This window comes from Pongo abelii, chromosome 2, assembly GCF_028885655.2.
Source record: "Pongo abelii isolate AG06213 chromosome 2, NHGRI_mPonAbe1-v2.0_pri, whole genome shotgun sequence".
NCBI classification, from domain to species: domain Eukaryota; kingdom Metazoa; phylum Chordata; class Mammalia; order Primates; family Hominidae; genus Pongo; species Pongo abelii.
Window position 1 is genome coordinate 85,456,556 of NC_085928.1, and position 22,005 is coordinate 85,478,560.

General features: G+C 39.2%; 1 protein-coding gene across 6 annotated transcripts in view; it reads left to right on the forward strand.

Annotated features, from left to right (window-relative positions):
- The window catches only part of TAFA4 (TAFA chemokine like family member 4), a 218,967-nt gene that overhangs the window by 138,638 nt on the left and 58,324 nt on the right, over positions 1–22,005 (forward strand). Inside the window, exon 2 of one of the 6 annotated variants that reach the window (XM_063722008.1) lies at positions 10,828–10,893. The exons of the other annotated variants lie outside the window; for them this stretch is intronic. The gene's annotated coding sequence lies outside the window, so the exon portion shown is untranslated. The remainder of the gene's footprint in view (positions 1–10,827; positions 10,894–22,005) is intronic. 6 annotated transcript variants of the gene reach the window in all.

The window sequence follows — 22,005 nt, forward strand, 5'->3', positions numbered from 1 at the left end:
ATACATGTTTGTTGTTTATAAGCCACTCAAATTATGATATGTTGTTACAGCAGCCTGAATGGACTAAGATACCAGGTAAGGCAACACATTCATAAGATTCTGGGAATTAGGACGTGAACATCTTGAGGGAGGGGGGACATTATTCTGTCTAACACAAACTCCTGATACTTTGGTGCTCAAAAACTCTTCAGTGGCTCCCTGTTGCCTAGAAAGTAAAGCATTTTTCAAGGTATGTCTTTCTTTTAACATAAAACAAACCAGGACTACAATAAAACAGATTGCAGTTTCCTTTTCATCTTAATTTACCAGTGACATATTTAAACTCAATTGCAATGACCACGCTGAAATTTTAATTTGCATATTTTATTTTTTCTTGTTCCTTTTAAATTTTGTATGACTCAATTTTACTAGTTCTGCTTCTCTTAAAAAAGTTAGTTGATGGTTTTATCTTGTATGTAGTTTTATTTTAGTAAAAAACAGTTTTACAAGTTTTAACAAGAATTTAAACATAGCCCAACTCCGAATATATCATAAACCACTGAATTGTACACTTTGACTTAATTGTATGGTATATGAATTATATCCCAAGCTGTTATTCACACATTTATATGAATCTAAACAACAAATGATTTTATATTTTTGTGCTCTTGATGGTGTGCATACCCCAAATGAGCAGTGTCCCTTGAATGCAACTAAATGTTCAGCAGCTGCCATGCATGAAGCTGGAACATATCCCTCTTATAAAAATTAAGTCCAGATTCCAGATATATTTCTAATAGGTTCTACTTATTACTTCTGGTTATTTTAATTTTGTTTGCACTTATATTGTCAAAACACCATGCTTTTGAAAAAATCGATGGCTCATAATTTTGTTGAAGAGAGGAAGCCATTTTCTTTGCTCCATAATTACAAGACACTTATATTTTTAGATTTATAAACACCAATTAACATGACAAATTGGGTGAATATTTTTTCATTTCTGCATTATCTCTTTCCCTCCATTTACCTTTGTACACACCACCTGACTTCAGCATATCTCCATTTACCAATTGCATCAAGTAAATTTTGGTACCTAAGTATCATAAAAGAGGAAAGAATATTGCCATGCCACATTTTAATAAAAACAGGATGGTCTAGGTTTTTCTTGTGAGATACTGTGTGATGAAATCCTTGATGTTGAATGACAACTGGATGAAGATACACCTATATTATATCCTTTTTGAGAAACATGTTGTTCATTTTTCAACTATTTCTTTTTTTTATTCAAAAAAACTTTTTTTATTTATTTTTATTTCTTATTATTATTATACTTTAAGTTTTAGGGTACATGTGCACAATGTGCAGATTAGTTACATATGTATACATGTGCCATGTTGGTGTGCTGCACCCATTAACTCGTCATTTAGCATTAGGTATATCTCCTAAAGCTATCCCTCTCCCCTCCCCCAACCCCACAACAGTCCCTAGAGTGTGATGTTCCCCTTCCTGTGTCCATGTGTTCTCATTGTTCAATTCCCACCTATGAGTAAGAATATGCGGTGTTTGGTTTTTTGTTCTTGTGATAGTTTACTGAGAATGATGATTTCCAATTTCATCCATGTCCCTACAAAGGACATGAACTCATCATTTTTTATGGCTGCATAGTATTCCATGGTGTATATATGCCACATTTTCTTGATCCAGTCTATCATTGTTGGACATTTGGGTTGGTTCCAAGTCTTTGCTATTGTGAATAGTGCTGCAATAAACATACGTGTGCATGTGTCTTTATAGCAGCATGATTTATAGTCCTTTGGGTATATACCCAGTAATGGGATGGCTGGGTCGAATGGTATTTCTAGTTCTAGATCCCTGAGGAATCGCCACACTGACTTCCACAATGGTTGAACTAGTTTACAGTCCCACCAACAGTGTAAAAGTGTTCCTATTTCTCCACATCCTCTCCACCACCTGTTGTTTCCTGACTTTTTAATGATTGCCATTCTAACTGGTGTAAGATGGCATCTCATTGTGGTTTTGATTTGCATTTCTCTGATGGCCAGTGATGGTGAGCATTTTTTCATGTGTGTTTTGGCTGCATAAATGTCTTCTTTTGAGAAGTGTCTGTTCATGTCCTTTGCCCACTTTTTGATGGGGTTGTTTGTTTTTGTTTTGTAAATTTGTTTGAGTTCATTGTAGATTCTGGATATTAGCCCTTTGTCAGATGAGTAGGTTGCGAAAATTTTCTCCCATTTTGTAGGTTGCCTGTTCACTCTGTTGGTAGTTTCTTTTGCTGTGCAAAAGCTCTTTAGTTTAATTAGATCCCATTTGTCAATTTTGACTTTTGTTGCCATTGGTTTTGGTGTTTTAGACATGAAGTCCTTGCCCCTGCCTATGTCCTGAATGGTAATGCCTAGGTTTTCTTCTAGGGTTTTTATGGGTTTAGGTGTAATGTTTAAGTCTTTAATCCATCTTGAATTAATTTTTGTATAAGGTGTAAGGAAGGGACACAGTTTCAGCTTTCTACATATGGCTAGCCAGTTTTCCCAGCAGCATTTATTAAATAGGGAATCCTTTCCCAATTGCTTGTTTTTGTCAGGTTTGTCAAAGATCAGATAGTTGTAGATATGTGGCGTTTTTTCTGAGGGCTCTGTTGTGTTCCATTGATCTATATCTCTGTTTTGGTACCAGTACCATGCTGTTTTGGTTACTGTAGCCTTGTAGTATAGCTTGAAGTCAGGTAGTGTGATGCCTCCAGCTTTGTTCTTTTGGCTTAGGATTGACTTGGTGATGCGGGCTCTTTTTTCGTTCCATGTGAACTTTAAAGTAGTTTTTTCCAATTGTGTGAAGAAAGTCATTGGTGGCTTGATGGGGATGGCATTGAATCTATAAATTACCTTGGGCAATATGGCCATTTTCATGATATTGATTCTTCCTACCCATGAGCATGGAATGTTCTTCCATTTGTTTGTATCCTCTTTTATTTCATTGAGCAGTGGTTTGTAGTTCTCCTTGAAGAGGTCCTTCACGTCCCTTGTAAGTTGGATTCCTAGGTATTTCATTCTCTTTGAAGCAATTGTGAATGGCAGTTCAATCATGATTTGGCTCTCTGTTTGTCTGTTATTGGTGTATAAGAATGCTTGTGATTTTTGTACATTGATTTTGTATCCTGAGACTTTGCTGAAGTTGCTTATCAGCTTAAGGAGATTTTGGGCTGAGACAATGGGGTTTTCTAGATATACAATCATGTCATCTGCAAACAGGGTCCTGTCTGTTAGAAAGAAAACTAACAAACAGAAAGGACATCCACACCAAAAACCCATCTGTACATCACCATCATCAAAGACCAAAAGTAGATAAAACCACAAAGATGGGGAAAAAAACAGAGCAGAAAAACTGGAAACTCTAAAAAGCAGAGCGCCTCTCCTCCTCCAAAGGAACGCAGCTCCTCACCAGCAACGGAACAAAGCTGGATGGAGAATGACTTTGACGAGTTGAGAGAAGAAGTCTTCAGATGATCAAACTACTCCAAGCTACGGGAGGATATTCAAACCAAAGGCAAAGAAGTTGAAAAACTTTGAAAAAAATTTAGAAGAATGTATAACTAGAATAACCAATACAGAGAAGTGCTTAAAGGAGCTGATGGAGCTGAAAGCCAGGGCTCGAGAACTATGTGAAGAATGCAGAAGCCTCAGGAGCTGAAGCGATTGACCGGAAGAAAGGGTATCAGTGATGGAAGATGAAATGAATGAAATGAAGTGAGAAGGGAAGTTTAGAGAAAAAAGAATAAAAAGAAATGAAGAAAGCCTCCAAGAAATATGGGACTATGTGAAAAGACCAAATCTACGTCTGATTGGTGTACTGGAAAGTGACGGGGAGAATGGAACCAAGTTGGAAAAAACTCTGCAGGATATTATCCAGGAGAACTTCCCCAATCTAGCAAGGTAGGCCAACATTCAGATTCAGGAAATACAGAGAATGCCACAAAGATACTCCTTGAGAAGAGCAACTCCAAGACACATAATTGTCAGATTCACCAAAGTTGAAATGAAGGAAAAAATGTTAAGGGCAGCCAGAGAGAAAGGTCGGGTTACCCACAAAGGGAAGCCCATCAGACTAACAGCGGATCTCTCGGCAGAAACTCTACAAGCCAGAAGAGAGTGGGGGCCAATATTCAACATTCTTTTTTTTTCTTTTTTTTATTATTATTGTACTTTAAGTTTTAGGGTGTATGTGCACAATGTGCAGGTTAGTTACAAATGTATACGTGTGCCATGCTGGTGTGCTGCACCCATTAACACGCCATTTAGCATTAGGTATATCTCCTAATGCTATCCCTCCCCCCTCTCCGCACCCCACAACAGTCCCCAGCGTGTGATGTTCCCCTTCCTGTGTCCATGTGTTCTCATTGTTCAATTCCCATCTATGAGTGAGAACATGCGGTGTTTGGTTTTTTGTCCTTGTGATAGTTTACTGAGAATGATGATTTCCAATTTCATCCATGTCCCTACAAAGGACATGAACTCATCATTTTTTTATGGCTGCATAGTATTCCATGGTGTATATGTGGCACGTTTTCTTAATCTAGTCTATCATTGTTGGACATTTGGGTTGGTTCCAAGTCTTTGCTATTGTGAATAGTGCTGCAATAAACATATGCGTGCATGTGTCTTTATAGCAGCATGATTTATAGTCCTTTGGGTATATACCCAGTAACGGGATGGCTGGGTCAAATGGTATTTCTAGTTCTAGATCCCTGAGGAATTGCCACACTGACTTCCACAATGGTTGAACTAGTTTACAGTCCCACCAACAACATTCTTAAAGAAAAGAATTTTCAAACCAGAATTTCATATCCAGCCAAACTAAGCTTCATAAGTGAAGGAGAAATAAAATCCTTTACAGACAAGCAAATGCTGAGAGATTTTGTCACCACCAGGCCTGCCCTAAAAGAGCTCCTGAAGGAAGCACTAAACATGGAAAGGAACAACAGGTACCAGCCACTTTAAAATCATGCCAAATTGTAAAGACCATCAAGGCAAGGAAGAAACTGCATCAACTAACGAGCAAAATAACCATCTAACATCATAATGGCAGGATCAAATTCACACATAACAATATTAACTTTAAATGTAAATGGACTAAATTCTCCAATTAAAAGACACAGACTGGCAAATTGGATAAAGAGTCAAGACCCATCAGTGTGCTGTATTCAGGAAACCCATCTCACGTGTAGAGACACACATAGGCTCAAAATAAAAGGATGGAGGAAGATCTACCAAGCAAATGGAAAACAAAAAAAGACAGGGTTTGCAATCCTAGTCTCTGATAAAACAGACTTTAAACCAACAAAGATCAAAAGAGACAAGGCCATTATGTAATGGTAAAGGGAACAATTCAACAAGAAGAGCTAACTATCCTAAATATATATGCACCCAATACAGGAGCACCCAGATTCATAAAGCAAGTCCTGAGTGACCTACAAAGAGACTTAGACTCCCACACAATAATAATGGGAGACTTTAACACCCCACTGTCAACATTAGACAGATCAACAAGACAGAAAGTTAACAAGGATACCTAGGAATTGAACTCAGCTCTGCACCAAGTGGACCTAATAGACATCTACAGAACTCTCCACCCCAAATCAACAGAATATACATTTTTTTTCAGCACCACACTACACCTATTCCAAAATTGACCACATAGTTGGAAGTAAAGCTCTCCTCACCAAATGTAAAAGATCAGAAATTATAACAAACTGTCTCTCAGACCACAGTGCGATCAAACTAGAACTCAGGGTTAAGAAACTCACTCAAAACCGCTCAACTACATGGAAACTGAACAACCTGCTCCTGAATGACTACTGGGTACATAACAAAATGAAGGCAGAAATAAAGATGTTCTTTGAAACCAACGAGAACAAAGAGACAACATACCAGAATCTCTGGGATGCATTCAAAGTAGTGTGTAGCGGGAAATTTATAGCAATAAATGCCCACAAGAGAAAGCAGGAAAGATCCAAAATTGACACCCTAACATCACAATTAAAAGAACTAGAAAAGCAAGAGGAAACACATTCAAAAGCTAGCAGAAGGCAAGAAATAACTAAAATTAGAGCAGAACTGAAGGAAATAGAGACACAAAAAACCCTTCAAAAAATTAATGAATCCAGGAGCTGGTTTTTTGAAAGGATCAACAAAATTGATAGACCGCTAGCAAGACAAAGAGAGAAGAATCAAATAGATGCAATAAAAAATGATAAAGGGGATATCACCACCGATCCCACAGAAATACAAACTACCATCAGAGAATACTACAAAGACCTCTATGCAAGTAAACTAGAAAATCTAGTAGAAATGGATAAATTCCTTGATACATACACCCTCCCAAGACTAACCCAGGAAGAAGTTGACTCTCTTAATAGACCAGTAACAGGATCTGAAATTGTGGTAATCATCAATAGCTTACCAACCAAAAAGGGTCCAGGACCAGATGGATTCACAGCCGAATTCTACCAGAGGTACAAGGAGGAACTGGTACCATTCCTTCTGAAACTATTCCAATCAATAGAAAAAGAGAGAATCCTCCCTAACTCATTTTATGAGGCCAGCATCATCCTGATACCAAAGCTGGGCAGAGACACCACCAAAAAAGAATTTTAGACCAATATCCTTGATGAACATTGATGCAAAAATCCTCAGTAAAATACTGGCAAACCGAATCCAGCAGCACATCAAAAAGCTTATCCACCATGATCAAGTGGGCTTCATCCTTGCGATGCAAGGCTGGTTCAATATACACAAATCAATAAATGTAATCCAGCATATAAACAGAACCAAAGACAAAAACCACATGATTATCTCAATAGATGCAGAAAAGGCCTTTGTCAAAATTCAACAACCTTCATGCTAAAAACTCTCAAGAAATTAGGTATCGATGGGACGTATCTCAAAATAATAAGAGCTATCTATGACAAACCCACAGCCAATATCATACTGAATGGGCAAAAATGGGAAGCATTCCCTTTAAAAACTGGCACAAGACAGGGATGCCCTTTCTCACCACTCCTATTCAACATAGTGTTGGAAGTTCTGGCCAGGGCAATCAGGCAGGAGAAGGAAATAAAGGGTATTCAGTTAGGAAAAGAGGAAGTCAAACTGTCCCTGTTTGCAGATGACATGATTGTGTATCATCAACTATTTCATTAAACATTTAAAAAATTGTAGTGAAATGCACAAAGCATAGAATTTACCATTTTACCAATTTTTAAGTGTATAGTTCGGTGGCATTGTGTATACTCACATCGCTGTGCTACGGATCCATCTGTGGAGTGCTCTTCATTTTACAAAGCTGAAACTCTGTACCCATTAAACAATAACTGAGGGTGATGGTATTCGTCACATCAGCCTCTGACAACCACCGTTCTACTTTCTGTCTTTATGAATTTGACTACTCTAGGTACCTCACATGGTATTTTTCTTTTTGTGACCAGCTTATTTCACTTAGATAATATCCTCATGTTCTTCCATGTTGTAGCATGTGTCAGAACTGCCTTCCTTTTTTTTTTTTTTTTTTTTGAGATGGAGTCTCACACTGTTGCTCAGGCTGGAGTGCAGTGGCATGATCTCAGCTCACTGCAACCTCTGTCTCCCAGGTTCAAGTGATTGTCCTCCCTCAGCCTCCCAACTAGCTGGGACTACGGGTGTGTGCCACCATGCCTGGCTAATTTTTTGTATTTTTAGTTGAGACGGGGTTTCACCATGTTAGCCAGGATGGTCTTGATCTCTTGACCTCATGATCCACCCACCTCAGCCTCCCAAAGTGTTGGGATTACAGGTGTGAGCCACCATGCCTGGCCCTGTCTTCCTTTTTAAGCCTGAATGACATTCCATTGTATGTACATACCACATTTTGTTTATTTATTCATTGGTTGATGGGCATTTGGGTTGCTTCCATCTTTTGGCTGTTGCAATAATATCACTATGAATATGGCTGTACAAATATCTGTTCAGGTCCTTGCCTTCAATTCTTTTGGATATATATCCAGAAGTGGGATTACCAGATCATGTGGTAATTCTGTTTTTACTTTTTTAAGGAAATGCCATATTGTTTTCTACAGTAGTTGTACCATTTTACATTTCTGCCAGCAGTGCACAAAGGTTCTGTTTTCTCCACATCCTCAACAACACTTGTTATTTTCTATTTTATTTATTTACTTTTTTTTTGATAGTAGTCATTGTAATGAAAGGGAGCAGGTTTTTCTTTGTGGTATTGACTTGCATTTCCCTTGTGATTAGTGATGTTGAGCATCTTTTCATGTGCTTGTTGGCCACTTGTATATATTTGGAGAAATGTCTATTCTAGTCCTTTGGCCATTTTTAAATTGGGGTGTTTGATTCCTTGTCTTTGAGTTATAGGGATTCTTTATATATTCTGGATATTAACCTCTTATCAGAGACATGATTTGCAAATGCTTCCTCTCAAACTGTGGGTTGCTTTTTCAAGCTGTTAATTATGTCTTTTGATGCATGGAAATTTTAAACTTTGATGTAGTTCAGTTTATTTTTTCTTTTGTTGCTTATGCTTTTGGTCATATCCAAGAAATTACTGCCAAATCTAATGTCATGAAGCTTTTCCCTGTTTCTTCTAAGAGTTTATAGTTTTAGGTCTTACATTTAGGTTTTTGATCCATTTAGAGTTACATATATAGATTTTAAAAATAGTGAGTAGCAACCCTGCCACATTCTTTTGGAATGTATAATTCCAGTATATATATAGATGCACCGTGTCTTTTTGGTTCCTAAGGCCAAAGGATTTCTTCTGTCCTTTAAAAGTTGAGAGATATTGTCTATATTAGAATTATATATACCATAGTAGTGTATAATTTCTTTAAATCTGAGCCTTATAATCAGGTGTTTGTTATTCTACAGTTTGTCACTAATTTTTCATTTATTGCTTTATTTCCTAATCATTGTTATATATGCCCACTGCAACCAGCAAGTGGTTTATTTAGGGTCTATAGAACTTGCCCTGAGTTTTTAGCAACCCAGTGCAGTCCAGTGGTGATGGCCACAGGGGTGCTTGTGTCACCCCACCCCTAGCTCCAAGCAGCTCAGCACAGAGAGAGACTCCATTTATTTGGGAGAAAGTAAGGGAAGAGAACAACAGTCTCTGCTTGGTAATCCAGAGAATTCTTCCAGCTCTTCTCCAAGACCACCAAGGTGGTACTTTACAAGTGTGCAAGAATCATGGTGTTACTGGGCTTGGAGTGCCCCATAATGCAGATACGGCTTAGATCACAACACCTGCATCTGTTTGAATACCTGGAAAGCCTTCCCAAAAGAGGACAGGTACAAACAAACTCAGACAGCAAATACTACATTAAATAACTAACCCATCAATGCTCAGACACCAACGAATATCTGCAAGCACCAACACCGTCCAGGAAAACATGGCCTCACCAAATGGGCTTGAGCTTCAAACAGTAGCTCGAGGATTCAGTTTTTCTTTATCTTTTGCCTTTACTTTCTTCTGGATTTTGTATTTATTTTTGGGTTCCATGTGGTGGCAAGATGATGATAGTAGCTCAAGCATTACATCCTTGTAAGTTTTGGTTTAGCAGGATAGAGCAATGAACTCTGGTCAATATGGCAGAACACCCTGAGTTAGCCCTAACTGAGGTCTTGCTTGTGTAAGCTTGAGTCAATAACTCGTGACTAAATCAGCGGTTGTGGCTAGGGGTAAATGCAAGGCGTTGGCCATCTTAGGTTGGGGTCATATGATCTGTAGCTGAAGCTGGAAGGTAGGGCCTCATGTAAACCAGAAGATTGAGAATGGGGGAAGGGTGTTTTATTAAAGGGAAATTGGAGGGTAATGGATACTAAATGGCCCCAAACTAACAATTGTCAAAGTTGTCTCCATCTAGAATGTGTTGTACCTTCTCTGTTATCAGTATCTGAATCTCTTTAAGATCTAGCTAAGATCTTCACCTCTTTGAGTCTTTCCTACTGAACTCCCAGCACAAAATAATCTCTAATTTATCTGAATAACTATGGAACCTGTCCTTTATTTTACAAGCATCTAAAGTATTATTTATCTCTCAGACACTGTGTGCCGAGGACAGAAAGACTCTCTCTCTCTCTGTGTGTGTGTGTGTGTGTGTGTGTGTGTGTTTATTGAGACACAAATGTGATTCAAAAACAGCCTTAGTTTAGGCTTTCTACACTTGGTAGGGTATGTTTTTTCATCTGTATCTACTCTTGGTTCTGCAACAGCTGTATTTTTTTTTCTTTTTGTCTTTTTGACGGGAGCAATTCCTATGACTTATCTCTCTGCATTAGTGGTATTAATAGGATGGCTATTAGAAATAATAAAGGGAATCAGAATTGTTGGGTCATATTAAATAATGGTGCTGCATCATGCTTTCTGAGGTATGGAGTGTATATATTTTACCCCACCAAAATGATTCACAGAGATGTCTTCTTGGCTTATTGGGCTGCAGGCAGGGATGCCAACTGTGGCATCTGCAGGTAGGCATAGCTCTTCACTAGTGAGATCACTACACAGTGTGGAATTTTGAAAGCAATATGATGAAAAGAGGGAGTCACAGAAAATAGAAGCGATATGAAAGTGCTAAGAAGAGGGGAGAGCTGAGCAGCTGTGAATAGTGCGGGAGAGGAGAGAAAGTCATCTGAAGGCTAGAGCTGTCCCTGTTGTTTATATTTATTTGAAAGTAAGGGACTTTAAAGCCAGGTGTTAGATTACTTTGTAATAATGCAGCATGTATTTAACACGAGTGAAATACAGTGATCTTTATTTACCCTGTGGCTTTTAAAATTATGACAGGAGAAATGAAAACAGCCAGAGTAGAAAACAGACCTCCCCATGTGAATGATTAGTTCTGCAGGAAGGGTAAGTAGAGGGGAAAAAAGTGACATAAATTAATTGGTGTAATCTTTCCTTAGCTTGGGTTCGTGGACAATGACTCTTAAAACATGAATTCCATGTTCTCATCAATGGCAAAATAAATCCTCATGTATCTACCAAAGCTTGGCAAAAAGATATTAGAATTTTCGAGAATACCTTTTATTCTAAAGACAGGAGTTTGAAAAAAGTCAGGGTTTACACAGGTCAGGATCCTCGAAGCTCCTCAGGGAATAGAAGGTGTTTATGTCCCATTGATTCTGACAACCTGCCCACTTTTAAATGAGTCCTCAGGGATGGGTTGTACGTGGAACAGCTTCAAAATTCCAGTGTCTTGACACATTTTTTGATTACACCATTAAACACAGTAAGGTTACATCTTGAGTTATTATATAGACCGGCAGGTAAAGGGATGGCATTTTCTGAATTTCGCTTTATCTCTATGTGATTCCTCTTTCTGCACCTACATTTGATTCATTGTTACGGGGTGAATTAAACTTGCATGCATGAAGCAGTTTTTAAAGTCCGTAACTCAAGCACAGCAATAAAAATGGCAGCTCCCTTTTAAAAAAACCAGCTCAAAGTTTCACTCATTCCTTTCACGAAAGATCATAATTGTTACTCTTCATGAAGTTCAGTTAACTGTTACAGGAGACAGCATTGATTTATACTAAATGTTTTTAATGTTCTGTTGCTCAAATATAAGCTCAAAGTTAAAGTGCCATTTTTGCAATTTAGCTTTCTGACTAATTATCGCATAAGCGGCAATTGGATTTCCAAATTGGGCTGCCTAGCTATGAACCACCAAATAGGATTGCTTATCTGAAGCAGTTTGCTGCAAAACCAAACCCTGAAATGAATTACAAGCAAACAATTAAAACGGAGGGTGTTTTCAATAGAGCAATAGCCATCTGAGTGCAGTTATTGGCCATATATTCTTTTAATTTTTCAGTCTGCTTGGTGGAATTTAAAAACAATATTCCATTCTCCTTTTCTATTTAGTAAATGTTGGGCTCGTGCCAGTGAACCATCTTCTTTTTTTCTGAATGGAATCAGACGATCTCACTCAAAGATCCATCTCCCAGGGTACATTTGGATAAATCAGTTTCTATGTCCCTGAAATCAGAGAGTGATTAACTGCCTATATTTGCCTGCCAAAATTGAGATGCTTTGTGAACTCAAGAATAATAAAAGCAGAAATATAGGAAAAATGTAATCCCGCCATTAAGAGACAACATAACTCCTTGATCTCACAGAAGCAGTAGCACAGCTGTATAAGGATCATGAAGAGAATAAGAAGGCTTTTTACCTTTGCATAGATGGCCATCAATTTAATAGAAATATGAAAGTATCGAACTCATTTTAGTGCTTGAGATTTTGCTTGAATTTAAGATGAAAGTTCTGAGTTTCATTAGGAATGGAAGCAAAGTTGTTTTTATCTTCAGAATGTATTTTGTTCATAAGTGGCATTCTTTTAATGTAGTTAATTTGAAAAGATCTTAGATGAAAATTATTGCTGCATGAACAATAATTACAAAATTACATGTGCAACTGCAGACCAATTTAGGAACACAGGAGATTTTTGTCAACGAACAGCAGGGCAAGAGATAGAATAAATCAGTCTGTTCTGAAACTTTGAGAGCTTTGAGGGGATTATCTTTGGAGTATGTGTGTGTCATATTTTGTATCTGAAATAGAGAAAGAATACTATACTAATGTTAGAAAAATTTCTTCTTTTTTTGTCTACTGTGGAGGTTTGCAAACTGTACGGCATGCTAAGATACTGGGGAAGCTTTTAAAAATCGGAACACCTAGGTCATATCCCAGACTATGAAATCATAGTATGTCCCTGCAAGTTTGAGACATCACCTCTCTCTCTTCCAAAAATTTTCACTGACTCATTGAGGGAGAACATGATTGTCAATGGGTGAGTCCATATATATAATCGTAGCTAATTTTCTCAACCAAAAAATAGAAATAAAATTAATAATTGATGATGTCCCTCCACTAATGATGAAAGGACTTTTTAGTCTGCTAACCTCTTAATTCTTGATAAGTACTATTTAATAATATAGTATTAGTTCAGCCTTTCATTTTGTGAATGAGTGAAATGAGCTTGCAAAGATGGGTGCTGTTGGCATGTTTCTAAGAACAATTAGATTGTTTAATAATTTGAGAAAATCTAGAAAACTAATGAAATGCATTAGTAGGCCATTACATATCGGAAGTCCTCTGAATTTTCTGACAGTCTCAGAGTTTTTTTTTAGAATCTAAATCTCTGCCTTAGGGTACAGGAGTATGCTTGAGAGCAGGGATTATAAACTGGTGGCCTGTGGGCCAGGTTTGGCCCACTGTGCTGTGTTTTAGATTCTGGAAATACCACATCAAAGTCCTAATTTCTAGTTTCTAACGAAAGTTTCATATATCTAGAGCTGAAAAGCTGCTGCTCCTCTGGGACAGGGCTCCCTTTTGCTTCTGTGTCCCACTAGTTACATAGCTGCCTTTCTTATTTACCTTGTAGTCTTTGAAGTTTGAGATCTCTGCTTCATGACAAGAGAGTGAGGCACAGTATGGTTTATTTCTTGGGCTTCCTGACAGAAACAAAGTCATTTATTTTCTTATTTTCTTTGTCTTTAAGTGATGATACGTTATAAAGAGAAATATAGTCCTCTGCTGTATCAGCTTCCTAAGGATGCCATAACAAAGTGCTACAGCTGGGTGGTTTAAGACAATAAACATTTATTCTCTCACAGTTCTGGAGACTAGAAGTCTAAAATCAAGGTGTTGGCAGGGCTACGCTCCCTCAGAATCCTTTAGAGGAGGATCCTTGTTGCATCTTCCAGCATTTGGTAGCCCCAGGCATTCCTTGGCTTGCAGTTGGAGCACTTCAATCTCGGCCCCCATTGTCATACTCCCTCTGCCTCTGTCTTCACATGACATTTTCCTCTTCTTACAAGGACACCAGCATGTTAGATTAGACTTCATCTTAACTTGATTACACATGGAAAGACCTTATTTCCAAACAAGGTCACATTTACAGGGATTAGGACTTAAACATATCTTCTATGGGACACAGTTCAACTTCTAATACTTGTGTTGTGCAGAGAGCATGGACAGTGTGACTAGTGCCCCAGGGCCATGTGTGGTCAGATAGTTAAGGTGGTTCCCTTTTGTGGACCAGGTGGCCTGAGATCAGTCCATAGGAGAAAGATGACTCTATCTTCCATGACTGTTTTAGTTCTTTACCATGTTTCTTCCTGTTTGGTCACATGTGCTTGTAAGAGTTTGCATCCATCCATCTTTGCCTTATCCTTCCCCTGACCTACTACACACATTGGGGGTTGCCATAAATACTTTGCAAGGAAATAAGTATGTTGAGGAAGTGGGCCAGAGAGCAAAAATGGCCAAAGTAGGGTTCCTGAGACTTGCTTCCTTCCTTCATTAGTGCTAAGGGTGGTACAAAAGGTAGGAGAGGTCCTTTCACACCTCACTGCTCCTGTGTTCTCCCCACTTGGCACATTTTCCTTTGTTACTATGCCATTGTCCCACTTTGTTCCCTGGTTGGGATGCCTCTGCACAAATGTCTGATTTGAGGTCATTTGCACTAGTAATTTAGGGGATTCTTATATCCATATGAATATGATGCTGACCTTCTACCTGAGAATTTACTGTATAACATGACTCATTTGAGTATACTCAGCATGGTCCTTTTTCCCCATTTATTTTGTTAAATTATGCGTATTCTCACTTTATCTAATCTGATAATCTCTCTTTTAATTTGTATGCATAGATCACTTACATTTAATGTAATTATTGAAATATTTTGACTTAGGTTTACCATTTTATTGTTTTCTGTTTGTCACCTTTGCCTTTTGCTTCTTTGTTCCCATTTCCTGCTTTCTTTTATTTGAATAATTTTTAGTATTTCATTTCAATTTATTTATTGACTTTTTTATATTTCTTTTTTTTTCTTTTTTAGTGATTGCTCTAGGGCTTAAAATGTACATATCTGATCTTTCAAAGTCTACATTAGAGTTAATATTTTGACACTGAGCAAAACGTAAAGTCTCACAAGCATATAGATCTCTTTATCCTCCTCCCTTTATATGATAATTATATATATTACATCTACATACATTGAAAACTCTATTCAAAAATGTTATAATTTTTGCTTTCAACAGTTATACATATTTTTAAGAACTTGAGGCAAAAAATAGACTATATTTACCCAGATATTAACGATTTTTGTTGTTCTTCCTCCATTGATTTTCTTCCTTCAAGTTTCCTCTCATGTGGTTTCCCTTCAGCCTGAAGAATATCCTTTAGCATTTCTTGTAGGGCAATTCTATTGCCAGTGAGTTATATCCTCATTTTAGAGGTGAAAGGTTACCACGGTTTTATTGATGTGTGTGAGTATGTGTTAAATGTGTGCATTTCTTTTGTTTTCTGATGAGAAACAAAGTTAATTCATCCAATGGATATTTTTACAGTGACTACTGCGTGTCAGGCACTAGTTGAAACTAATTATATGGCAGTGAACGAATCAGAAAATTTTTTTTGCCTTCTTGAGCATCATGTGTAGGGGGATAGACAGTAAATAAGCAAATAAAGCATAATATGTCATGAATTCTGTGGGTAAAAATAAAGCTGGGGTCAGAGATGTGCTTCCCCAGCTTTATTAAGGCACAATTGACAAATAAAAATTACATATATTTAAGGTGGCTAATGTGATATTTTGATATACATATATGTTGTGAAATGATTACCACAGTTGAGCTAACTAACATCACCTCACATTGTTACCTGTGTGTGTATGTGTGTGGTAAGAGTATTTAAGATCTACTCTCTTAGCAAACTTTGTCATTAAAACAGTATGATACAGCCATAAAAAGAAGTGCATAGGCTAGCAGACTAGAAAGCCCAGAAATAAACCCTGGAATATATGGTCAACTAGTGCTTGACAAAAATCAACTCCAAATGGATTAAATTTTTTTTTTTTTTTTTTTTTTTTTGAGACGGAGTCTCACTCTGTCGCCCAGGCTGGAGTGCAGTAGCGCGATCCCAGCTCACTGCAAGCTCTGCCTCCCAGGTTCACACCATTCTCCTGCCTCAGCCTCCCCAGTAGCTGGGACTACAGGCACCTGCCACCACGCCTGGCTAATTTTTTGTATTTTTAGTAGAGACTGGGTTTCACCATGTTAGCCAGGATGGCCTTGATCTCCTGACCTCGTGATCCACCCGCCTCAGCCTCCCAAAGTGCTGGGATTACAGGCGTGAGCCACCACGCCAGGCCCAAATGGATTAAAGATTTAAACATGGCTGGGTGTGATGGCTCCCACCTATATATAATCCCAGGGCCTTGGAAGGCCAGGGTAGGAGGATAGCTTGAGCCCTGGAGTTCAAGAGCAGCTGAGTGACATAGTGAGATCCTTTCTCTACAAAAATAAAATAAAAATTTAGCCAGGTATGGTGGCATGTGCCTGTAGTCCCAGCTACTTGGGAAGCTGAACTAGGAGCATGGCTTGAGCCCAGGAGTTGGAGGCTGCAGTGATCTATGATCATGCCACTGCACTCCAGCTTGGGTGACAACGTGAGACCCTGTCTCTTAAAAAAAAAAAAACATATGTAAACACAATGCCTAAAACTGTAAAACTCCTAGAGGAAAACATAGGTGAAAAGCTCAATGATGTTGGTCTTGTCAATGATTTTTTGGCTATGACACCAAAACACTGGCAACAAAAGCAAAAAGTAAATGAGTGGAGACTCCATCAAACTAAAAGTTTCTGCACAGCAAAGACTTGTGCTTTTAAATAGCATAGTCAGAGATGACCTCTCCGAAAAACGAAATGTTGGAGTAAAGATTCACAGAAGATGAAGGAGCCAGCCCTGATGATATCTGGGGTAAGAATGTTCCAAGTGAGGGGACAGTGAGGGCAGCTGTCCTGAGGCAGAGGTGATTGGCATGTTTGAGGAGCAGCAGTAGGGTGGCCGGGGTAGTGAGGGAGAAGGTGGTAAGGAATACAGTCAGATGATTGAGGCTGGAGCTATAGAGATACTGCCATGAAAATGAGGTGAGAAAGTATAGCCACGTGTTACACACCGCTGCGCAAGATTTATGTAGAGAAAGCTCTATTTTATTTTTAAATGTTTACTCTTCTGGGGCTATAATGGATCAAAACCCTCAAATACCTAAAGGAACTAGTCTTATCTCTTACAGAAATATGCAAATGCACATCTAGCATTGCAATCTTCCAATTTTGCTGGACACACTGGAGAGAGATGATTGAGTTACATCTCTTGATTTTTAAGTACTAACAACTAAAACATTTTCAGAGCTTTGAGCCAAATGAAACACCTGTGGGTTGGATTCGGGTTACAAGTTGCTAGTTTTGAGGGCTCGTCTAGAAGCTTTATTACACAACATCCAGCTCCAATCCATCATTCTTTAAGGAAAATAATGGTTTGTGCATAGATTGCTTTAAATTTGATTTGTATTCTTTATGCCTTCTTTTGTTTAATTTGATGCAGTCAGGGACTGTGTACCATAGTGAATGATTAGGAGAAAATAATTTTATTTGCAAGTGTTGCTGCTTGTGGTGTAGATCAGATGTGACCTGGTGAGATGAGCCAAGGGGCTCCGATTTGTAAGTGGCTCAAGGACGAGTCCCATGATGCTGATGGACATTCGCCCTCCTCCCTTCTTTCTTCTTTACAATGGCATACTTTGGACATTCATCTGACTTTATTGCCTGAGAGGCTTATTATATTTAGCACAGCTTTCTCCACAGCCTGGTGATATAATTATGATTGTTATCTTCTCCTTATCTCCCCTCTCTTTCCCCTTTATGAGATGAAAACCTCTGGTATAAATATGTGACAGCTAGGGCATGTGCTTTTTCTTCTTCTCAGCCTAATGGATGAACAGCTGGGAGTTAATGAGCTTTTAATAGTGAGTGTAGGGGGTTAGTTTGTTGCAATTTCAGTCTCCGCTGAATACTCTGAGGTCTCGTTGTTTTTCTGTTTCCCCTTAACATTAGCTTTATTGATACCTGCAAACACCTGTTTAAAATTCACTCAGCATGGAGGGGACATATTTCTCTTTGGATCACCTTGGCCTCAATTGACTCTTCTTTAATTATGAGGCTCCTGTGGAACTTCATGTGAGGTTTTATATCTTCATTTTTAAGGACCTAAAAATGTTATATAGGATTACATTTTTATTTAGCACAGAAATAACTTTCTGCATGAGCTTTGTATATTTTTTCCTGACTCTTTTTATTTTTTCTCCTCTGTCCTTAAAGGCAAAACAAGACAAAAACCTTCTTCCACAAATACATTTTGTGGCAATGTTCTTAGCCTTTATTTCTCATTTATCCTTCCCCAGTAAATTAAAATTTTCTCAGACCTACCAATTGTAAATCCTGAGTGATAAAATGATTTCCTGTAGCTGAAAAAATAATCATGATTAGCAATAATACCTAACTTATATGCAGTTTGTGGATCACCCATATAAAGCTTACAAATCACTTTCATGCATCTGTATTTTCTCATTTGGTATTCACAATTACCTTCTGAGATGAGCTAGACAATTATTACCATTTTACAAGGTAGAAAACCAAGATACAGTACATTATTAAGATTAAGTGATTATAAAAGCTAATACTTATATGTGGTAAGATTTCAAACAGTACAAAGTGTATATAAAAATTTACCTACTTAGAGGTAACCATAGTTAACTCTTTCCTTCTTTGAAGAGATAGAGTCTCTCTATGTTGCCCAGTCTGGAATGCAGTGGCTATTCTGCAGTGTTTACTCATAGGTGTGATTGTAGCACACTGCAGCCTCAAACTCTTGGTCTCACCTGATCCTCCCATCTCAGCCTCCTGGGTAGCCGGTACTGTAAGCACATGCCACCTCACCTGGCCTCATAGTTAACTATTTTCTTGTGTTTCCTCCAGTAATTTTCTTTTTTTAAAATTTAAAGTTCCAGGATACATGTGCAGGATGTGCAGGTTTGTTATATAGATAAACGTGTGCCCTGGTGTCCTCCAGTACTTTTCTAAACTTATATCTACTTTTTTTAAAAAACACAAAGTAGAGAATGCTCTCCATGTCATCTAGCAATTTGCTTTATTAATTTAATTCTAGATATCAAGCCATATAGATCACCTTCCTGCATTGTGGGGACTTAACGTAGTTTATTTAACCAGTCCCCTATTGATGGACATATGGGTTGTTTCCACTTGTTGGTATTTTGAAAGAGTACTGAACAGCCTTGTACATGATCATTGTGTATGTTTGCAAATACATCTGTAGAACAAATGTCTAGAAGTAGAATTGCTAAGTTAAAGAGCGTGTGCATTTAACATTTAGATGCCTCTTAAGAAAAGTGCCCTAGTGAGAGGTGACAGCGTGCTGGCAGTCCTCACAGCCCTCGCTCACTCTCGCTCACTCTCAGCGCCTCCTCTGCCTGGACTTCCACTTTGGTGGCACTTGAGGAGCCCTTCAGCCCGCTGCTGCACTGTGGGAGCCCCTTTCTGGACTGGCCAAGGCCGGAGCCAGCTCCCTCAGCTTGCCTGGAGGTGTGGAGGGAGAGGCGCCGGCGGGAACCGGGGCTGCACGCGGTGCTTATGGGCCAGCGCGCCAGCGCGAGTTCCAGGTGGGCGTGGGCTCAGCGGGCCCCGCACTCGGAGCGGTCCACCGGCCCAGCCGCCCCGGGCAGTGAGGGGCTTAGCACCTGGGCCAGCAGCTGCTGTGCTCAATTTCTCGCCGGGCCTTAGCTGCCTTCCTGTGGGGCAGGGCTCAGGACCTGCAGCCCACCATGCCTGAGCCTTCCCCCACTCCTCCCTGGGCTCCTGTGCAGCCCGAGCCTCCCCGACGAGAGCACAGCCCCCTGCTCCAGGGCGCCCAGTCCCATCGACCACCCAAGGGCTGAGGAATGTGGGCGCACTGCGGCAGGACTAGCAGGCAGCTCCACGTGCAGCCCGGGTGCGAGATCCACTGGGTGAAGGCAGCTGGGCTCCTGACTCGTGGGGACTTGGAGAACCTTTATGTCTAGCTAGGGGATTGTAAATACACCAGTCGGTACTCTGTATCTAGCTCAAGGGTTGTAAACACACCAGTCAGCACCCTGTGTCTAGCTCAGGGTTTGTGAATGCACCAATCGACACTCTGTATCTAGCCACTCTGGTGGGGACTTGGAGAACCTTTCTGTCCACACTCTGTATCTAGCTAATCTGGTGGGGAGGTGGAGAACCTTTGTGTCTAGCTCAGGGATTATAAACGCACCAATCAGTGCCCTGTCAAAACAGACCACTTGGCTCTGCCAATCAGCAGGATGTGGGTGGGGCCAGATAAGAGAATGAAAGCAGGCTGCCGGAGCCTGCAGCGGCAACCCACTCGGGTCCCCTTCCATGCTGTGGAAGCTTTGTTCTTTTGCTCTTTGCAATAAATCTTGCTGCTGCTCACTCTTTGGGTCCACACTGCCTTTATGAGCTGTAACACTCACCGCGAAGGTCTGCAGCTTCACTCCTGAAGCCAGCGAGACCACGAACGCACCCGGAGGAACGGACAACTCCAGAGGTGCAGCTTTAAGAGCTGTAACACTCACCGCGAAGGTCCGCAGCTTCACTCCTGAGCCAGTGAGACCAGGAACCCACCAGAAGGAAGAAACTCGGAACACATCCGAACATCAGAAGGAACAAACTCCAGACGCGCCACCTTAAGAGCTGTAACACTCACCGCGAGGGTCCACGGCTTCATTCTTGAAGTCAGTGAGACCAAGAACCCACCAATTCTGGACACACTAGTATTTTATTGCAATATTTTCACAATATAGCCATTTACATGAAAAGTTGTGCCTTCGCCTCATAATCTCTCTTAATACTTTGAATCGTAAAGCTTTTCAAAATTGCCAGTCAGAATTATTTTAATTTTTGCTTCTTTAATTATTAGTGAGGTTGAGCATCTTTTCATATGATGACAAGCAATCTATGTTTCTGTTCACACGTGACTCTTTGGATTCTTAACATTTTCTTAATTGATTTTTAAAACTCTTTATGTATTGAAGAACATAGCTGCATCTGTCTTGTTGCACATCTTTTCCCTAATTTGTCATTTGTGTTTTGACCTTTTTTTTCCATTTAAGACAAATATTTATTGCAAGAGTAAACAGGGTCATTATAAAAATAAACTTGGGAAAACCTGAAAAGCAAAAAGAAGAAAACTGAAGTCTCACCAGTCTTTTTATGTAGTGACAATCACAGCTGTTATTTTGGTATCTATTCAGTCCATCTCTTTTTCTTTGTTTCTTTCTCTCTCTGTGTGTGTGTGTGTCTGTGATTTTTCTTTGAAGTTTATCTTGCAAACTCTGGAGCCATCTGGAGAGTCAAAAAAACTAGGTGGGAAACTCTGAAACAGATAGAGCCATCATTTTTTGGATCACTGTCCCCTTTCCATTTTCTTTGAGAAAAGTCCTCAGTGTTTACAAATATCTTTTTCTTGTTTTCCTAAATTTATTCTTCGAAGGCCTCTCCCCATCTCAGTTTGGTCTTTGGTCACAGTGCTGAGGCCCCCAGGCTGGATGAAGCTCCTCTGTGCTTGTCTATCTGGTTCTGAGACTGTCTGCCTTTGTTTTGGATTTTCTACATGAATGACCATGTAATCTGCAAATAGAAATAGGTTTATTTGCTTTTTATTTTTTTTCTTGCCTAATTTTCACTGGCTAGGACCTCTAGTTCAATGTTGAATGGAAGTGGTAAGAGCAAATATTCCTGCTTTGTTCCCAGTCTTAGGGGGAATGCATTTGATCTTCATAGTTGTGTATGTTTGCTATAGGTTTTCTGCATGTGCCTTTTATTAGGTTGAAGAGATTTCCTTCTATTTCTAGTTTTCTGAGAATTTTATTTCTTATGAATGGATGTTGAATTTTGTCAAATATTTTTTCTGCATCTATTGACATGGTCATATTGGTGAGTTACATTGATCTATTTTTAACATTAAATCAACTGCATTCCTTGGATAAACCTTACTTGGTCATTACATATTATTATTTTTATATACTGCTGGAATTGATTTGCTTTTTTATTGTTGTAAAATACA